The sequence below is a fragment of the Magallana gigas genome, chromosome 9, assembly GCF_963853765.1.
Source record: "Magallana gigas chromosome 9, xbMagGiga1.1, whole genome shotgun sequence".
Taxonomy (NCBI): domain Eukaryota; kingdom Metazoa; phylum Mollusca; class Bivalvia; order Ostreida; family Ostreidae; genus Magallana; species Magallana gigas.
Window position 1 is genome coordinate 37,272,201 of NC_088861.1, and position 22,896 is coordinate 37,295,096.

Here is a 22,896-nt window from a genome sequence, read left to right on the forward strand (position 1 = left end):
TGTCATCATTATTGTTAATGAGAAAATTTGTCCGTAATGGTAATAAAAATAAGGAAGATGAAAGAAACTGATAATCTTGTTTTTCATTTTTTATAATTAAGACACATCAAAATGCAACTACATTAATTTGTATTTACTTGCTACCTTTGTTAACAAGTGGTTTCATAACATTACAAAAAATAGCAGACACTTTCAAAGCCTGATTTGCAACTGAAATTGAGTTAATGTACATAGTTCCAATAAGAAATTGATAAGATTTCAGTCTTTGTATGGCACGCTCCACATGTATCCTTAGAGATGCAATGTTTTTTTATTGTTTTATTTCATTGAGGTCAAATACCTGCCTTGACCATGATTACATGCTCTTGTAAATGGTGGCATATTCAAATATGCACCTCTCTGCAGCAACAAATCATTAATGAGAAAACCCCTGTCTGCCATGACATGGTTCCCCCTTTCAATGTAGTCAAGAAATCCACTTTTCTCTGTAATACATCTGTCTGAAATGTTTCCTGATTATAGGTCTGACACAAAAGAAAATGCACCATTTGGACAAATGTTTTTAGATTTATAGTTTGACCAGGTGTGACTTTGAGCTGTGATATTTCAAGGACGCTGTACAAAGAACTCTGTGGCATCTATGATGACTCTGGTTTTTGGGTACTTTCTCTTGAAAGAGAGAGGCTGTGTTTATCAATTTTTTTCTCTGGAAGGCCATTTTAAAAGAGGTGATAATTCTTGTTCCATGAAGGAAATCCATGATGTGAAGATTGATGAGACAAGTGACTGTGCAATACCAAATAGCATGCCAAGAACATATGTATTTAATCCAAGTCGAAGCCGTAGAAGTGTTAAGGTAAACTCTTGAAAAAGAGTTAATTTCCGGGGTTTTCCAGGTTTTCGTTTACCTCCTTGCTGCCAGCTCTTATCCAGGCTCGATGACTGTCGTGTCCAGTACTTCATTTTTGAGGCATTTGTCTTCAGAATGTTGAACAGACCCATTAAAAAAACAACACCAGGCAACCCCACAAAATATGTTTACATTTTGATCTGAATTAGTCAGTCGCTCTAGAAGATTTTCTCTAAAAAGCTTGTCCTTATTTTGTAACTTGTCACTAAGTGCATCTGTCTGCATCTTGGACTCCCTCAATTTACCTGCTAGGTCAACTAATTGTGTTCTAAGATGTTTCACTTGCACTTCAAAACTTCTACATGTTTCCTTTTGAAAAGACAACAGTTTAAAATATCAATTTAATATTCGAATGCATGAAATTTTTTTCTTAATAATCATGAGTGTACATAGCAACATGTTTATACATGTATGTTTAATTTCTTAATATTCATGATCGAGTGTACATAGTTATATATATATTTTTTTTAAAAAGTACTCAGCTGAAGTCAGTTAAATTAGTGTTAGCAATATACCTTTAACTGATGGTTTTCTACAGTTAGAAAAGTTAACTTTGCCTTTACATCTGTCTCACAGAGTCCTTCATTGCTTTTGTCATTCTTGGTATCATCAGAAAGAGAGTATGAATGTTCCTTTGTAGGGTATTGAGTGTATTCAGGCACAGGCAAGGGTACTGTAAACAAGGGTTAAACGATTAACTTACATATACCCTGTATTCACTTTACACATGTATACACGTACGAGTATATGTATTTTGAAATATTTTTTCTCCAAAACAATATATAAATAACTGTTCAAATGCTATATATTCATTGTGAGTCCAACCTTTTCTTTAAATTTAGTTTGTTTATAAATCACACAGATAGTTGGTAGTATATAATATAGTAGGCATTTATTAATTTTCATGTAAATAATACATAAACTATAAATGAACCTTCACTTGTTTTTGGTTTCCTTGTACTGAGTGTTACTTCACACTGGACTCCTTTGTAAATTTCCTCAGCAGGGACTACAAGGCGTTTTAGTTGAAGATGAGCAGGTGTAACCAGATAATGCTGGGTCCCACTTTTGAAGAATCAAAATAAATATTTTCATTATTGCCAATTTCAGTAATTATACTGTCGGATTTTTTTCAATTTTGTTTTTAACAAAACTAAATATATATATTACCGGTATATACTTTTCAAACTATGTTTTCGGTGATAAAATAAATTATTCATTTTTTACCTGTTTATGGACTGGTTTTGATTACGTAACGGCACGTAGCTATTTTTAGTTGTCCTTTTTTGTTTTATTTTGTAGTTTTTGTAGGAAAGGAGAGTGGGAACTGGGTTTTCTTTCGTGGGTTCATGATCAACAGTGTTTTGAACAAATGCTATGCCAGTATTCTTGAGGACCGGGATTAAAATCTGACTAAGCACGCCTGACTGAGTTTATCCAAGTTTCTCTCTCTTTTGGATACTTTACAGCTGACGGCAGTGGGAAAACTCAACCGCATTACCGTTTTTGTCTATCATATCTGGGTATTTGTGAAGTCTACATTTCTTCTGCGAGTCATTTGTACAGCCTACTGCAACACAGTGATAGTGAACCATCGTAAAACGACAGTATTATCGAGTTATATACGTCTTCTGCTTGCCCTTAGAAACTAGTAAACAAAATATGCCCAAAATCTCGCATTTTTTTTAGGTAACGCTAGATTTCAATCTGACGAAGTAAACGTTAAAACCGTGACGGAACAGACATTTGCGATCTTGCGTATTAGCAGCGTGTGACCGTCTGCTGAGCCGTTTAATGTTTTGTTTATTTATAGCTTGGGTTTGACTAGTTCCCATTTTTACATAGCGAACCTACACAACCAGTTTAAGGAAAGATAGATAAAACTTACATATATCTCCCTAGTCCCTATCAAATTACATAAAACCACACAATTCGTCAAGTATCGACCTAATTTAAAATGTATGGTATGAAAAAATGAATTTCTATTGTAACCTAAAAATTGGGGGGGGGGTTACCGTTACATCACTTGATAATAAAGATTACCTCACAGAAGTAGCTAGGCCATTTAGTCCACAGCAGAATCCTTGTTTATATGTATATGTACATGAACAAGAACAACACATTATTTCAACACCACAAATCATTGTAAACGGCATAATAACAACACACTTACTTCAACATTATAAATCAGATATCCTTTCACAAATATTCTCAGATAATATAACAAAAACACTTAATCCATGTGTATTTTTTTTTAAATGCATGTGCTTGAAAAGTTTGTTAGCATGATGTCACAATCAAGGACAGAATTCAATTTAGATTTCGATTGAAAAAGAGAGAGAGAGAGAGAGAGAGAGAGAGAGAGAATCTACACTGACTGCCTAGTATACTATCATTAAATATTATCATAATGAAAATGAGAGAGAGAGAGAGAGAGAGAGAGAGGAGAGAGAGAGAGAGAATTCCCCTTATAAGTCTTGATTTTAAACTTTTGCTTAAATACACATGACTGTATTGATTTCTCTAATGCTGAATTATTTCAGAATGAATGAATCCAAACATTATAGTTGTGTACTGTGCAAAAGACGCCATACTCAAAAGGAAAGAGGAAAAGTTAATGTTGAAACAAGAAGGCTCTTAGAAAAATATTTTGCAATTTTTGATATCTCGGAATCCGCAGTGATATGTAAGAAATGCTCCCATCTTTGCAACAAGAAGAAGCAAAATAACAACACAATAGCACAAAGTCAAAGATCTGTTTAGATGTCTCTAATACGCCCGTGAAGGTACCAAGGCCTCAGTATCCAGACAGAAGTCCACCGTCGGTGACACTAGCCATTCCGAGCACAAGTACAAGTCACTCATACTGTTTTGTTTGTAAGAAGCCTGGACCGAAGTTAATTATTGCTTCAGCATATGCTAGATTTAGGGCCTATCTTCAATGTGTATTATTTGTCCAATCCGGGTCAAGATGCTGTCCATGTCATATTGAAGATGGAATTCTTTCAAGAGATGCCTTGGAAAAAAGTAAAAACCACCAAAAGTTCTTGTCATCTGAACAGAACATCGATACTTGAGCTTCTTCAGCAGGCCAGAGAGGAATTCCTTAAAAAGGAGGGTAAGCGAGTTGACTTCGATGATCCCACATGTTTGAGTGACTCTGACTACCACAACTTAACTGGACTCACTAAGGAGCAGTTTGATGACGTCCTCACTCATGTGAACAACATTAGGCCCACAAAGACGAGGTCAATCCGTACCTGCTAAGCCATCCTTCTGACAAACCTACGCTGTGGAGTGGACAACCAAATGCTCGGAACTATCTTTAATATGACAAGATATCAGGTTAACATTTCAATAAAGTTATACATGTATTTGCAAATGGTGATATTTTCTCACAATACTGAGTATACAAATAATGAAAATATAATTTGTATCAATTAAGATATATTTTGCAGATTCGCAGGGCAGTACAGTCTGCATAGAAGGCTCTTATGTCAGACTTCGTCCCGAGGAACATTTGATTTCCCCACATCACCAGAGAGGAGATTATTAAGACCCATACAAGACCACTTGCACAACAACTACTTTCAGACATAACAACTGCCCCGCAATACTGGTGCTGAACGGAACTTATATCTATATCCAAAAAAAGGAAACTACACCTTCTCCAGACGTTCCTTCAGTTTGCATAAGCGCCGGCCGCTTTTGAAGCCGATGATGATTGTTTCAACGACAAGATATATCGTCAGTGTCCTTGGCCCATACCTAGCGGATCCAAAGAATAACGACTCCTCTTTTCTGAACCATTCCATTCTTTTGAACGCCGAGGAAATACAGAGATATATCAAGGAGGACATCTTTATGGTAGATAGAGGATTCCGTGATTCAGAATCTGTTTTAAACGACCTTGGTATTCGGATGGAGATGCCTGCGTTTATCCCAAAATGCCAAAAACAACTATCAACGGAAGAGGCAGACAACTCCAGGCTCGTTACAAAAATAAATGAATGATTAGTCTTCCATGTTTTATTACTATCATTATTATTTTATATTTTACTATCACTATATTATACATAATACTTAAATACCGTGTATGTTGAAAGATGATATCGATATGAGCATAAGCTTTTGTTTCACAGGAAAAAAAATTGAAATGCTTAACTAGAGTTTGTTTATTATAGGTCAGATGGGTTGTTGAATCTGTCGGGTGAAAACATGGAAATATCTTGGCAAGACGCTTCCAAACAGTCAAATTCCATATATCGGAGACTACGTCAGGATTGATTGCAGTATTTGCAACAAATATCGGCCTCCGATCACCTCAGGAACATTTGACGCTGATATTGCAGTCGCTTCTAAAATGACGATGTTGGCCAAGAATACAAACGAACTCCAACAGTTTGTTCTTGAAAATGGTATGTTGAAAAGAAAATATATATATGTGCGTTTTTTTTCATATACTTGCAAATACTTATTAATAAGATATGTATACATGTATATTCTATATACAAATACCGTATAACGGGTAATTTTTACTGCTGTGATTTTTTACGAATTTGTCTTAAAATAGGGCGATTTGAATTTTTACGCGTAATTTTTTTACGAATTGGATATGTCCGTAAAAATTAAAATCATCTGTGGTTTCCCCTTTTTGGTGTTCTTGGTGGAAAATTAGTTGTGGCAACCGATTTATTTAAAGCAGCTATAACTTCGCTTGGAATCATCTCACTAAGCGATCCATTTGGATTGACTGAGTGATTGAAATGTAGATACTAACGTGGTATTAATTGTACGTAGTTTTAAAAAATACTCAAAGCTGAATAGAAAAATTTGATCTGTTATCACCACGTGACCAAAAACGCTCAAATATACCTACATGTACAGCCATCAGGGACTGAGCTGAAGGTCATGAACATTACTCTCATACGTACGATGTAGTGATTGAAATGTAGATACTAACGTGGTATTAATTGTACGTAGTTTTAAAAAATACTCAAAGCTGAATAGAAAAATTTGATCTGTTATCACCACGTGACCAAAAACGCTCAAATATACCTACATGTACAGCCATCAGGGACTGAGCTGAAGGTCATGAACATTACTCTCATACGTACGATGTAGAAAATTTACGTGCGGTGTTTTTTTTTAATTCCGTGAAAATTTACGCGTTTAATTTTTACGGATTTATAAAACTCGTAAAAATTAGTAAAAATTAGCAGCACGTAAAAATACACGTTATACGGTATGTTCATATGCGTTTTGAAGATCGAAACATTTGAATACTGTAGGGTTGGATAAAAGATACATAAAATGGACTTCCATCGATGCCGACAGCAACATCTAAAAAGGATTTCCCCAGACTTGCTGAAGAGGACACTAGAGAACTCACCATCGGCGTGTATCAGTTAAAAACGGCGAAGTCTTATGCAGCAGAGCACCTCACAGATGATGGAATATTTGAAAATCTGGTGAGCAATGACGTTCCCAATATCGTTTGTGCTAAAATTCAAAGCCGCCACACATCATCCAAAAAGTACTCACTGTGGATTTAATACTGTGAAACTATCGTGTCCTTTTACTGTACTTGTAAAAATGGAGCACGAGTCGTTGGAATGTGTGAGCACATATCCTGCATAATTTGGTACCTGGCTTTTGCTAGACATCATAGTTATGCAGGCAATGAGTCTCTTGGTATTCGGGATTGGGCAGAGGATGTGGATGATGCAGCTCGAGCCATTGACAGCTCCGACGATGAAAACGCTCTGGATAATCAGGGTCAGGAAGAGTAGCTAGCAGACTTACACGTAGTTTGTGCGGTGTATGTAATGTGTACAGTAAGAACCTGAACAGATTTATGAAAGAAAATACGTTTCCATCAATTAAACTTACTTTTATAACTAAAAATGTAAATGCATGATTTAGATGATATGATGTTGCTGATTTATTGATGTTGTGTTTATCAAACACTTGTTTGTCTGTTGAATTAAAATGGATTTCCTAATTAATCTTTTCAGAAAAAATACGAAATATTAGGACTTTTATGTACTTTGAATATATACTAGTATACATATATACATGATTAAATGACAAATGCCACAATTTTACCTCATTTGGTCTTTAGGGTTTTTTTAAAGCTCAATGCAGCCATGGATTACAATTATTAAGTTAAGCATGTATATAATTCTTTTTTAAAACCACAAATGACGTTGCACTAGTTCAAACGACGTCATTAAAACGTTATTAAAAGGACCTTACGTTGGAGTAGTGGTACAGATAAAATAATGGTCTCATTATCAAAACCATTCTATTTTATGAAATTACATAGTTATGTCTACCTTTTGGTACAATATTGTTTAATTTGGGAATAGGCCGTTCTCGGTGTATACCGTACCTAGTTCTTTCTTTTGAGTAGATGTATACTGATATATGTAAGCTTATGAAATTTATACTTAAGATGGTGAACTACTGGCTGCTTCGTTTATATACCATATACCTATTTTTCTAACATAAATTTATTTACCAGTATAATACCTTTGAACGAAATAGTTCATATTGTACATTCAAGGGCGGCGATATGGATAGACTTTCATTTCAGAACGCAGACTAGTAAACCGATAGTTTAACCGAGCCTTAGCCTTTCGTAGTCTAATAATTAAAATTCTTTTCATAATAGGAGTTGTGTGCTTTAACGTTGATGTAGACTGTCAGGCAGGCTTTGCAAAAGTACTTTTAATCAGTCTAAAATCCTCACCCACAACGGTCTGTCTGCTAGTTAAACTACATTATAATTTCCCTATATACTTACAACTACCTTCTGACCTGAATTTCATTTCTGATAAAAAGATGGTTAATGGTAAGAAAAATTTGGGATAATCCATAATTTTCGACTTTATAATTTTCCTGCAGACATAGACAAGAAAGCGATCAGTATTCCTTTTTCAATCGTAACATTTATTCTTGGTTTTCTCTCTCAGTTTTACTTACATACATTCCAGTTCAAAAGTATTTATTTAAAATTGCACAAGTTCCTACATTAAGTATAGTGTAAGATATACATGTCGATCAAAAGATCCTCCATATCGAGTTTTACTCATAAATAGTTTATTACGCGTTGCATTAACATGTATAGACATGTCATCTTGTGAAATTTTCAAAAGAAATCATTATTCGATTTTCTTTTCAGTTTTCGGATATATGCAAATTATCATTGCTAGATAAGTTAACGTTCAAATTCGTACCGTGTTATTCTAATGCGAAACAGTCCAAATGGCCTCATTTATTGGCCTCAAGTATTTCCAATCCAAACGAGAATCCAAACGAGAAAAAGCCTCTAAGCATGTATAATAAGAAAGTATATCCGTTCATAATAAGGCGTCGGACATCGGCTGTACAATTCATTGCCGTTGTTGACGTGTATCAACGGATAACCCAAATTAAGTTAGACCAGGAAAATTTATTGTTTCTCTCGCCATAATAAAATCAGGTCTCTGGTGTCGTTAGGGATGATATTTTTACAAGGATTAAACTGGGTTTTACAGGAATCTTGCGTCTACAAGTATTGATGTATACAACTGTTGGTTAGACTAGAGTCCGGCAAGTCTGCACTATTTAAGATACAGCAAAGACCAAGACTTTCTTTATCGCCATTTCGACAAAGAGTTGTCAGATTTCTGTGGCCATCGTTTATTTAGACTTGCTTATCATTTTTTTCTTCTGTCTAGGCTTATACTTTATCCACTACATGAACATATTTATGTATATGTCACAAATTTGGTATCATAATTATACTCTATTAAACATAAAATACATTGGAGTTCCAGAGTTATAATTTAATTATTTTAATTGTCTCCACATACATGTAAATAATAATGCATTTGATAAAACTTTATTTAAAACTAGTCTACCTCGATTTGTTTTGTTTCCATATTGGTATAAAACGACAAATAACTGAAAAAATAAAGTTTGTAATTTCAAAATCTGCAATGTTATTTTCCATCTCTTGAAAATAGATGACAATGTAGTTTCAGCTGGAATGATTAGAAATGTGTTAATGATTTGACACAAGGAATTGAAAAACATATTTTATTGATAGAAAAATTGTAAACATTTTGAGGAAACTTACATCGTATGATGTTTTTATATTTATAAATTAACTAATTCTACAACAAGTGTCGGCCGAACTATTTTTCTTATAACATTCATTTTTCGTGTAAGGGAACTTTATAATTAGCAGTCTGCAGTTTACATGCACTGATAAAAACCTTGCTCTACTCAATTACGCCGGCTGTAGTTGCTATAACTCCCATATTAAGATTGGAAGCACGGAGGTAAATAATGACTTCTTCGTGTTTCTAGTCTATCGTTTTTATCACCAGACACGTTTACTTCTGTAAAGAATCCCCCGTACTTAGTTCGTTCTCTATGAAACATACAAGATTAATTGAATAGATAAATGTTTTCTTGTGTTATCGATTCTTTGTAATTTGTTAACAGCGGCGAACAAGATTAATGGCGAAATTATCCTATCTGCCGCCAGAGGTCGCCGTAGCATGTACAAGAAATGAATTATCCCAATTTGAGCGGCGCTGCGCAATGAATCTGAGTATGTGATTGAGATTCATGACACTTGTTGTAATGGAGCTTGTTTGTTAAACGTGGATTATCCATACTGATGAAGGGACGTTGATGATTGTAGTTTTGCTTTAGCCGGTAGTGGTGATAAGGTAGCGAGTACAATTCAAACAGAATTACTAATCAGCGGCCATAGACCAAAAGAGAAGTAGCTCTCCTAGCTTTAAAGTAATAAAGTTTATTTTACGACGGACCAGTTAAAGAAATGTAAATACTAATGAAATGACAGTTACTGGGTCAGAGCATGATTGCAAAATGTTATTTAGTTATAGAATTATTTAAAGCGTACATATGAGTTGTTTGCGACATTAGTCATGTGAATGTGTAGCAGTTACTACTTAAAACGTCAGACTTGATATTTATTATTAAAACATTTACTATAGTCTGTCCCAAGTCATTGCTTCCATCACTTTTTGATGATTTTTAATAAAAATACACATACATGTGAAAGAAACACAATTGAAATCGATGAAAGGGAATATATCCAAGATATCTTCATAGAACAATAGACCAATCCACATTTTACAAAAGTTATGTCCCCTGACCGCCATCTTTGGGGAAAAACCCATATATTTCTCACAGTAGCCTTTGTAGTTTAGAGGGTTGTAACTTCGTCATTTGACTTTAGAAATCGGTTTCCTCTGTGAATTTTGATTGCCCCAAGTTGGGGCAGCCCACACATTGAAGGAATAAATTAAAATCCAAAAGAATATTTCACAGGACGCCCACACATTTGGTTGCATAAAGAAGGGTAAAGTTGTTTTTTCCCTTTTGACCTTTGGGTTGACCCCGCAAAGGGGAACAACTTTTGCAAAGTGTGGATTGGACTATTATCCCTTTTCACTCATAAAATTTCACAGGAACGAAAACAATTTTCTTACGGAGATTTATAATGGGAAATGTTTACATCTTTTCCCCATTCGGAATACACTCGGAATACATCGCGCAATGTTTTAACATTATCATCCGGGCTTATTAATGGCTGATGCAATGCAAAATCTCCGTAGACTTTCAATTTTGGGATGTGTATTGAAACCTGACGCGGTAGAGGGGGCGTTTCAAAACAGATAATCTGGACATTTTTCATATTAGTGGATGAACGTAGTTTGAGCACAAAGGCATTTACTATTATTGAAATATCAAGCAAAAAGTGGTCGAAGCAACAACTCGGGACAGAGTATAGTTTATTAATCTATATTGTACAAAATCATTTAAGATAATAAAGAATTTGAAAAAAAGTATTTGCATAAAAGGCGTCTACTTTGTTAATGAGAGTCATACAATACAGCAGCTGTTGATAAAATCTTTTTTTTTTAAATAAATCTCAATCTCATAAAATCGTAATTAAAACATTTTAACGTTTATGACATCCCGGAAAGGGGGATGGGGTGGGTTTTTGTTACTTTAGTTCATAAATAGTAAATGTTTTGAAAAAAGGAAAATAAAAGCCCTTCCTCCCCGACCCCCTGCAAATAAAGCTAGAGATACTAAGAGCAAGCTCGCAAATGATATCCCATTGCCAAGAAAATATGATAATTACATCTCCATTGAATAGTAAAAGATGCACATGCAATTTTTTCATAGTGACCTCGAACTTGCAAAACTGGCCAACGCCCATGAATCATGATCAAGACATATTTACAGGTCACAAGTTACCTTTGTGTAAATTTTTAGCTTCTCATTTTCAATTGCAATTTCCACGCCAGAATGTTTTTAACAATGACATTGCAAAACTGAACCTGGGTCAAGTTCATGACACATCCTCGGGTCATTAGCAATCTTTATATGAAGTAGTAACGTTCAATTTTCTCCATAATAGACGTATTAAGACCGGACACAAATTATGAACTTTTTCTTTCCAATGACATTAAACTTGTTCAAAAGGCCTTTGGTCAAAATTATGACATACCCTCAGGTCATGGGCATTCTTTGTGTACAGTAAGAACCTTAAATGATTTTCCATAAGAAACAGTTATTAATTATAAACCAGACACGAATTTACCACTCTTTTCTTCCAGTGTCCTTGAACCTGCCCACATGACCTAATGGCAAAATCACGACACACCTTCGGATGATAAGCATTATTTTGTGAGGTATGAGCTTATAATTTTTATCTGTAAGAAAGATATAAACCGAACACAAGTTTTGAACTTTTCGATCCAGTGATCGCAAAATTAGCCAAACTATTATGGGTCAAGTTCATGGCACACTCACAGGTCATTCGTAATGATATGTATTTTTTGGAGTATGAACTTCCAATATTTTTCCATAAGAGAGATATGAACCGGACACGATTGCAGAGACAGACGAAAATGGTGATTCCTGTGTAACCCCCCACATGAATTTTTTTGCAAGGGGGTATAATAACTATCCCTCTAAAACCATCTCCAAATATACTGAATCCGCACATGCATTCAACATTACGTTAACTTTTTATGTCGAAGGAGATGATCCCCAACATTCTCCGTGAACGTCAGTCATGATAAACTAAATGAACAGCCCTAATCCACTGGTGAAAAATAGCCTATATATTGTTTTCGAAGGTCACTGTTTTTCCTGGGCCACAAGATTCTACCTTTATTGTGGCAGCACATACTTCCCACAGTGTGTTTTTTTGTGCATGTTCTCTTCATGAAGACCCAGCTTCATGCGCATATCTAGAGGGGAGGGGGGGGGGGGGGGGGGGGGGTCAGGATCCCCGCCAAGTTTTAATTTACTAAATTCACTTTGTAAAATTATCGGAAATATGTCTCGGATCCCTCCTCACCTATAAATCTTAAATATCCCCACGGAATAACTTTTGGAAACTGCACATGAGCTTTGTAAAATTGATAACTGATTTGAAGCAGTGCTAGTTAAATTGTCCTGATTTTAAGCAGGGTGTCGCGGACTTCTTGAAAATACAGGAACATGAACAAGGTTAAAAATACAAGAAATGCGTTGGGCTAACTCCCGACTACACAACATCTTCCTTAAACAACTTAATGTAAACATTGTCATTTTGTTTTCCACTGCATGTACCTTAAATTTATCAAACGGACATTGTTTTATAAACTATAATTAATAAATTTCATTTAAGTTTCCGCCTCTTTGTGTAAAGACAACTTTGAAAATCAAGTACATAATTGGTTAACAATCGCATCTAGATTTGAAAAAAACCCAATACATCTTACACATGTTTCTTATTGTCCTGATAGAAATAAATTTTGAAACTAATTTAATATCAAATCGAAATAGAATGTTTATAAACTGTCAATTTTATCGCATCTCCTCGCTGTTTACAAAGGGTATACGTACCTATAGATTTTTTTTCTGGTTTAAAACAAATAAAACGACCAGAACCCAAAGATGCATGTAATCGCTGCTAAGAAAAACTGCGCACTTTATGTAAGGAATTTTATATTTCCTTTTAGATACTGCGAACTCATCAACTCTCGAGTTTGCTCAATTTTTCAGGATTACATGGACACCTCTCATCCACAAGTGTTTTTCTCTATGTTTTTCTCGATGACTGCCTAATTTATATACAGCGAACGTACAAATAAATCCATGAGAAAAAACGTTCCAATGAACCTTAAAAGACTCCACAAAAGCAGCCATAACGAGGATAAATTTTTGGTCCATTACAACTTTTTAGCATTAATGATTCATAGCTACACATGTGATAATGCAAAAATTACCGGATGGCGCATCATATTATCTTGACTAATGCGCCTGAACTTTCAGAAAAATTGAATTAGCTCATCGCTTTATCATCACATTTAAATGCTGCTACAATACATTTATGTCTCTAGGACTTATCGAAATGTTTAACGATACATCGTATTTCAAACAATAGTTTAAAAAGAGATTTGTATCAGAAATACATTTGTTCGGCTTTTCCAAGCTAATCACATTAACAACAAAAAAATGAAAAGTAACAACAACAAAAAATCTGCCAAAAAAGTCCCCATTTCAGATTTTTTTTCGAAGCATGATGCATCGCAAAATAACGAATAAAGGACGATAAAAAAGCCAGTGAGGCTATTAGGGCGTATTTTTAAGTTGTCATATTTGTTTTAAAATTTGAATCATATAGGGCCTAAAAATAACTTTGGAATTTTTTTTATCCGCTTACATGTATTTTACCTTATAGTATACATACAATACTTATTATTTCATATTTTCATCCAAAATAGTTTTTATAGTATTGTTATGGTTAGTTTTGATTTTTAACCGGCTTTGTTTTGGAGAGGAAGCATGTATATGCAGTCTTTCAATAATGCAAAATTTCATCAATTACAAAACCTCGCAACCAATTTTTTTTTAAACGTGATTAATTTCATGAAAAAGCAAACTCGTTCATTACTATTGCTCTAACGTGGCACCATTAATCTCTAGTGGGTATCGAATTGCTGCTAAAGAAACTTCAAAGAGATTTATTACCAGCCTTTACACAAGTCAGCCGAAAAAATATAAACGAGGTTTAAAAGGCTTTTAACCCTGTCCTTTACAACACCTAATTAACTTACCTCTACCTTTCTATCAAGTGCCACAGAAAAATGAAGATCATGGAATCCCTGAAGCTGTTGTACTGTAGCGGTCGGCGGAATCACGACCTAATCCAAACCCACTAAACCCTTCCAGTGTTTCCGTAAAGCTTTGAAATATTGATGTCAATTCAACAACGACTCGGAAATAAATTGAAGCACGATTCATTAAGATGTTTAACCAGGGAAAATTAATCGGCCCTAGAATAAGGGACCATTACGCGCCGGATCAGAATCAATGGATTGGGAAACTGTTGAACAAGCGACGATCTCGAGGGTTGTTTTCGGTGGTGCTCCAGGAAATCCTTTGGACCATCGATTCGACCTTTCCGCTTCTTTGGAACCTAAGTGCAATGTTATCTAATTCTCGCCGGGATGTGCTTTCAACATCTCCTTAATGTTGGAAAAAAAATCAAGCGCTGTTCTTGGAAGAAAGGCTGTCAACCTTTAAATTTGTCTGCGGCTTTTAAAAGTTTGAGTTATTTTCCATTAAATGAACAGTTCGTAAATTGCAATTAAACAAAGTCTTGCTCTTTTTGTCTTTAGAGAGGACCGCAAATTAAACCTCGTAACTCATAAAGTGTACCATTCATGAGTAAAAAAAAAAATAATGACATAGATATGATGACCATCAATTGTCGCCATGGAAATATATGCAAAGGATTTTTTCTTAAACACAATTGTATTGATAATTTATTTACATTACTTGACGGTGTTGTATATATCTGGGTTTTTTTTTAATACTGTCTGTAAAATACAATTAAAAATGTATTTCAAGATTGTATTGATTTAAATATTAAACGCATTTACTTTTCATATAAAATTCACAAAGTACCGTCCAAATATATTACGTATGTCACAAAAACATTTATTTTAAACGACGTGAACATTTGCAATAAATCAATCGGAGCACCAGCATTCTATGCTCGCAAATAATCAAAGCTAGTTTCCTTTAAAAAATATTAACATGATTGTTTCTGGGTAAGGTTTCCTTATTATTGATACCCATATAAGCTGTTTCAGGCAAACCAAGAATCAAAAAAATTAAAGTGTGATCCTTAATGAAGATTTTAATTCTGAAAATCTCGCATTGTGTTTTGTGCAAAGTATAAAAATCTATGTTAAATCTATGTTACATCTATGTTACAGTTGATTTTGAGATCTTAAGTGATATTATTGATACAATAAATTATAGTTTTATTATATTTTTTTTTATATTTCATTAAAGGAAATGTGTCGATTAAAATACCTAATGGTTGCCTATTAAGTGTTAAACAAACATATATATATATATATATATATATATATATATATATATATATATATATATATATATATATATATATGTATATATATATATAATTCCAAGAATGGCATTGAAATAAAAGTATTATACTGCATAATAAACTAATACAGGATAACAAAAATGATTTCTCCAAAAAATGGTAAACAAATTATTCTGGTATTTTAAAGTTTTCTAAATTCCATATGCTACATGCATTTAATGTATGAAAGTAAAACAATTCTGACCAAAACAAATGAGTAAGACATGTATTATAATCTCAACAACAGAAAGATGTAATGAAGAGTAATTTTTTATTTTTTTTCATTTTTACTAATGTAAAATTAAAAGGATCATAGTCACCCCGTGACTTCTCTTTTTTATGACAGTACCTCACAACATAGCGAATTTAACTCATTGTGAAACAGTTAATATCGCGGAAATTTATCTCTAAGGCGCAATGGGTGTTACTTCGATCTACAAACCCGCAGATCCTAAGTTCGAATACTGCAGGGAGTGGTAAAATTTATAAAGTCGATTTTTTTTCCAAAATAAAAAAACAAAATTTGTCATTTTCAAGTCAAACACATGCTAAAAAGTAAATTAGAAGCTTTTTAGAATGGGCTTGTATGCAGAACTTTTCCCAGGTGTGCGGAGAACCTTTACAATGTAGTGTTATATTTATTTAAGAAGCAAAGACGTAGGTTGATTTTTTTGTTGAGGAAATAATGAAATTAAAAGTGAACAAGCCCATATACCAAAGGCTCCTATATTACTTGACAATGCCATACATGCATATCATATAAACATTTTCTTTTCGATATTGTTAACATCACAATGTAGACAATATTGATACGATATCGATTAACGTCGTACGCATCATAATTATAATGATTTATCTTATGTAAACTTCGTCGACATCGCAACGAACTTAACACAATATTGAGTGTTTATCATCGATATCGATATTGCTTATATTTCTTTGATGTTAAACACCTTTGATATCGCGACGTAGACAATGTTGAAACAATATCGAGTTTACATCGTCGACATTGACGATATTTCTTTAACCTTTAGATCGTCATACATCGCATCTAAACACAATGTCGACGATGTTGGCCAACATTGCGATGCAGACGATGTAGACAAAAAACAAGGGGCATGGATGTAGACACAATGACGACTCGATGTTGGTCAACATCGCGATGTCGACGATATAAACAAGATAGAAGGGACAAAATGAAGATACAATTTCAATTCATTAGTAATCAACATTGCGATATTGACGATGTAATTAAGATAGAAGGGATAATACGTTAAACCAATAACTTCTCGGTGTTGATCAACATTCCGATGTCGTCAATTTAAACAATATATAATAGACCGGCCAGCTGCAATGTAGAAACGATTTTGACTCGATCTTGGCCGACATTGCAATGTCCACGACATCGAGGATATAAACATGATAAAAAAGGCACGATGCAAAAGCTAATTTGATAAAAGAACAATGTATATTCAATGTCGACCAACTTTGCGATGTCGACAAACAACATAGTACATTTGACATATCTCGTCAAATCTACACATAGCGAATGGAACAAATCAAAAACACAAAAAAATTCAATATAAGTGACATAACTTCCGGAAAAAAACCCATCACATTAAAACGTGTTGGGCTAGCCTCCGACTTCACAAAATCCTCCTTAAACAATATGTATTTGACGGGATAATGATAATTATATACTTCATGTAAACAGTGGCATACTGTTTTCCACTGCATGTACCTTAAATGTATCAAAGGAATTTTCTTTTTATAAACTATAATTGATAAATTTCATTTAAGTTTCTGCTTCTTCGTGTAAAGACAACACTTCGACAATCAAGACTTTTACATAATTGGTTAACAATCGCATCTTTATTTTAGAAAAACAAAACATATCTTACACATGTTTTTCTTATTGTCCTGATAGAAATAAATTTTGAAACTAATTTTCAATACCCACAAAGTTTAACCAATTTCATGAAGCAGTATCTGTAGTTGCGCTTACAAAAAAATCCTGACTAGATGTAGGGTAAAAATCATTATGACCCTCAAAACTTCTTGCACATTCGCACATCCTCGAAACTGTGTTGTAACAAAATACAAGAATATTTGTGCCGGCAAAAAATTGGAACCAATGTGAATTAAAAAAAAAAAAAGACGTTAATCTAGAAAATATGATATTTTGTTTTTTAATTTTTATACGAAATGTATGGCATCAAGTAGTTGGTTCATTGTTAACGTTTTTACGTTTATGTTCTTCTACTCTTAAGGGTTGCAGAAATAAAATCTGGTCAACATTTTTAACGTAATGCTTTTTTTTTAAAAAGAAAGTGAACATTTTGTATAAGATTTTGGTTTTTTGAATAACAAAAGGAACGAAAACGTAAAGCAATAGGTCAGAGTTTTTAAACTTACTTTGTAATTCATTACATCGAATTTAAGGTTCTATTGAAATAATTTCTTTCTATTAACTAACATTCTGTCACTTGGAAAAAAAAAACCTTTCCTACAGGTATTCTCAGAACCACCTATGTTTTAGTGCTTAATCTGACAGATATCGAACCGCAATTAAAAACGTTGAGCGATTTTGAAATTTAGTCACTGTGTTTTTTGGCATTGTATTCACAGCTTGCATGAGGGCTACCTCCCCTTCAAAAGAAAACATATATCTGGTTGGTACTACAGGTAGAGAAACATTAAAATGAGGTCGATATAGTCATTTTACGATTGGCAAAGAAGAGATATCTCGGCTCTAAAGTCGATTTAGCCCTAACTTTAAGATGTTTTCTCACTTTATCTAAACGTGTACCAAAATTAATACACTACTTTGTATAGTAACCTCACAACAACTGTTAAATTTAATGTAAATTTTACAAGAGATTAATTAGTCGTCCCTATATGTTAAATTATGAAAATACGTTAATGTGCGAAGAAGAGTTGATGATTCTTTCACAATTATGTTTGAATGAACAAGGAGTATGCATGTTAGAACAAATATAAGATATACACACTGGGCCATCCGAGTCGTGATTGTGCGTCAAAGACCAATTCCAACAACGACTGAATAATAACTGATGTAAAAACTTATTGCTTACTCATGGACAATTAGAGGACAAACTGAGTATATTGTAATAACGGGCATATTTCGGCCGATATTTTAAATTTCATGAACAAAGTGTGGATTGTTATTTATGAACAGAACAGTTAAAAAAATCATCCCCCCTCCCAAATCTTTCTTCCTCCTGGACTTTAAATTTTCTAAGGGAGTATATTATAATGATAACCGTGGGCCTCTATTAAATTTGTGAATCCAGGGGTAACATGTACATGTATATTGCCAGGGGACGGACTAAGTGTTAGCCCCCCCCCCCCCCCCCCCCCCAGCACATAATGATATTATACGTTTCTATCATGAATTTCTTTTACTGATTTTCATCAACGTTAATAAATTCAAATATTCAAATGGGATAAAGCGCTTCTAAAGTTTGAAGAAACTGATATTATTTCAAATCATGATTTAAAGAAACTTTGAGACAAATTTAAGATTAAAACATTGTCAAATTAATTTACATACAATGTCATGTATTTTGATTAAATTATTGAAAATCAATTTATTTCAAACATTTAGATGCAATGAAACTCCCGGACAGATCTGTAGGTGACTGTCGAGGCCAGTGGACTTCTCGTTACACATTACACATATACATGTATGAAGTGTATACATGGAAATAGTCGCCCCCTAGGTTTTTTTTTCGCCCCTTTTGCCCTCGTTGTCAGAGAGATAATTTAAGACTGGGCGCATTCTATGTTGCAAATAATATCTCTGTTAACACTAATGCATCTCGGCGAATTCAAGACGGAGCGAAATTATTTGCAAGTGTAAAAGTGCGAGAATTACACGGAGCGAAAATAACCATGTATACAGTATATAGATTGACTGCTAACAGAAAACTAAGCAAGAATGTAAAATGTTTGCAAAATCTTATTAATTTATAACACATTTTAAGACCCAGTGTTAAAATAACTATTATAATAAATTGAAAATTTCTGTATGGGTTTTATTGTTTAAAAATGATTATCGTATTTATTCAGTAATCTTAATTAACAACAACTCATGAATTTTTTCACGTCTCACTTTTGCCAATAATAGAGTGCTTTTTGGATAAATGAATTTGTAACCAATTTCTGTCATTGTAAAAAATAGACAAATTAATGAAATATTTAATAATAAAACATGTCAAGTAAAAAAAAAAAAGGAAAAAAAAACCACCCAAAAAGATTCCTCCTTCTTTAACCAAAGTCAACATTGAAAGATCTCAGTGTATTAAAATTTGAAGTTATGTTCTTCTAATGACTTATACACTATTGGAATGAATTGTCGACCTATAAAAAATACATGTATATTTACAATTTCCTGTTTCAATTCTGTTTTCATTGACTTTACAAAATTATTAACATTTTAATCGATTTTTTATTTAAACAATAGTATAGGTAAACAAGAAAAGAAAAAACAAAAACAAATGACTTTTCAAAATAATAGATAAAATTTGACAATCACTGATCACTAAATAATAAATTAAGGGAGGAATGGTCACGATTTTGGTAAAAATTTAATGTCTCTTATATTTAATGGTAACAGTGGTTCAGTAAGATATTTTTAATAGTCAATCAAAATTTGAGAGTCAGTCATAGAGGTGAAAGCGAGATACGGATCTCACAGTTCTTTGTTAAAAAAGCTCAGTCTATGCTTTTGTTTACATTTTGAATGTTTATAGGGAAATTCAAGATTTAAACCTAAAATGAATGTGACACACATTCGGAACTGTATATTCATGTTCAAAACGAATTAGCATATAGAAATAGTAGCTTGAAAAGAGCTTTTATCGGTTAATTGAACCAATGTTAACGAAAGCATGGCACAAGCCTTGTTTTCAAAATATAGAATTGTGAGCGCTGTATCCTTCTTATAACTCTACGAATGCCACTCAGATTTTAGTTGATCAGTAGAAATACATTTCTTAAACATTTTTAAACAAAAAAAAGATAAATAAAAAAAAATAGAAAAATCTTGAGTATGCCCCTTTAAAGCATTATGCAAGGTTTTGAAAAATTGTAAGCTTTCAGTTTGACAATTTGTGTTTCACATTTTTAAGTTGTTTTTGATAATTACAGCTTTAAAGAGTTCATGAATTACTTTACAAAGTTAAACATTATACTTCATACTTATCAATATTATTATTATACAACTCTAATTATCTAAATGTTTTGCTTGCCGATCCCCTTCCGCCTTATAAGTTTTTGCACGTAAGAAGTCTTCACATAACACTGATAAAATTATATATACATGTATAAATAAAACCAGTAAAAGTTCAAGTCACTTGTTGATACTTCAAAAAATTCTGATAATACATATGTTACGATATCTGGATACGCATAATTCAATGACTGAAAACCTGATAAAATAGAGTTGCAGCCCACGGGTGATGAAATATGGTAGTCATAATTATATAATCAATAGGTGTTGACAAAATGAGCCAGTGACATATGCATGGATATAAAAAAAGTTCACTTGATACATGTAGCATGGTAAGGCAGTCCAATGGATTCTTACAAGGCTGCCTCAGCTGAAAAGAAATGTTATATTATCATGTGTTTGAATTGATTAGACTGTTAATAAATAATTTGTATCATTACGAATTCAATAGAATACGATTCTTTTTTTAACGTTTGAGACATTCTTTGTGGATATATATTACGTGTATGGTTGTGTTCGGTTTGAATGTTTGTTTTAGATTTTCAACTGATTAGGCAGCAAAACTACATGCAATTTAATAATTATGGAAAATCAAATGACGGATTAGGAGGATTATCGTCTTGGATGACAAATTTATGTATGACTTTAAAAGAGGAAGGAGTTTTTTATTTAGATATCTTATATGTTTGAAATTCATCTGTGATAGGTTAGTAATTAAAATGTATTCACTGTTTTGATCCTAAAATAAAATGCTATATAAGTATTTCACCAACTTTTAAGGAAGGAGTCTTTTCTGGTTTTCGACTTGTCAAACGTATATTTGATTAATTGTTCATTAAATTAAGATGAAAGGAAATTGAAATAGTATATTTTTCTTTCTTTTTTATTATCATACTTCTTGGCATAGAAATAGTAATCAATATGTAGAATCTAACTAGGACTATATTTTTGGCGTAATATTGGCGTAGGAAAATATCACATTTGCAATTTAGAATTGCTGCAGATTAATGAATCTGTTTTAGCATTTTAAAAACAATAACATTAATGTTGGATAAATTTTACTATTGTGAACTAATGATTTGATACGTAGGTTTCAGAATATGGTTTTAAAATATGATTTGCCTATCAAATTACATTTTTATAAGCTTTTAAAAGCGGCTATTCTATACACTGATTAGGTGTAGAGAAAAAAATCACTAAAATCAGATTTTTTCTCGCTTATTAGATGGTCAATATATTAAGTTTTCTGTCAATTTATATCTTTAAATAAAGTCTTAATGATACCTAAAAATTAGAAATATTTAATAATTCGAAGAATAAAAAAATTGTCAAAATTTCTTCAAAATTTAAGAAAATTAGAGGAAATGCAGGCTAAGCAATATTAATTACAGTATAAATATTTATTCCAATTTAGTAGTAAAAGCTGATAGACATTCTGATAATCCATCATTTTATTGAAAAATAAAATCTTCAAGTCTTAAACAACTACAAAGAGCTACGCTTATTTTCATCATCCTTTATGTTGAGGAAAAAGGTAGTGACCTTGACCTGATTTTAATGCAAAAACAAAAAGGTCAAATTTAATTAAACTGATACAATCATTAAAAAATATGAAACGTTTGACTGTGTCAAAATTTCATGAATTTCTTATTTAAAGAAGTATGTTTGATAATAAAAAGACTCCTTCCTTAACAAAGTTATAAAAAATTGTAACCTAAAAGTAAATAAATACAGATCTCTAGATACAGGATATGCTTATGAATATATACATGTATGCACCAGAATGTATTTCTTTTCTCTTAAGGAAAGAGTCTTTTCTGGTTTTCGACTTGTCAAACGTAAATTTGATTAATTGTTCATTAAATCAAGATGAAAGAAAATTAAACTAGTATACGGTTCTTTCTTTTTTACTATCATACAACTTCGCATAGAAAAATGTAATCAATGTTTAGAATCGAACAAAAACTATATTTTTGGCGTAATATTGGCGTAGGAAAATATCACGTTTCGCAATTCAGAATTGCTGCAGATTAATCAGTCTGTTTTAGCATTTTAAAAACATTAACAATAATCTTGGATTTTTTTTTTACTAATGTTAACTAATAATATGATACTTAGGTTTCACAATATGTTTTTAAAATATGCTTTACCTATCAAATTACATTTTTATAAGCTTTTTAAAGCGCCCATTCTATACATTGATTTTTGTGAAAACATCATTAACATCAGTTTTTCTCTCTTATA

General features: G+C 32.8%; 1 long non-coding RNA gene across 1 annotated transcript; it reads right to left on the reverse strand.

Moving 5' to 3' along the window:
* On the reverse strand, window positions 1–14,460 carry LOC117689840 (uncharacterized). Its single transcript, XR_010709411.1, has 4 exons — window positions 14,056–14,460; window positions 1,845–1,975; window positions 1,426–1,583; window positions 1–1,219 (listed from the first exon to the last, which is right to left on the reverse strand). It is a non-coding gene; the product is annotated as an uncharacterized lncRNA (long non-coding RNA).
* Window positions 14,461–22,896: the final 8,436 nt, after the last annotated feature.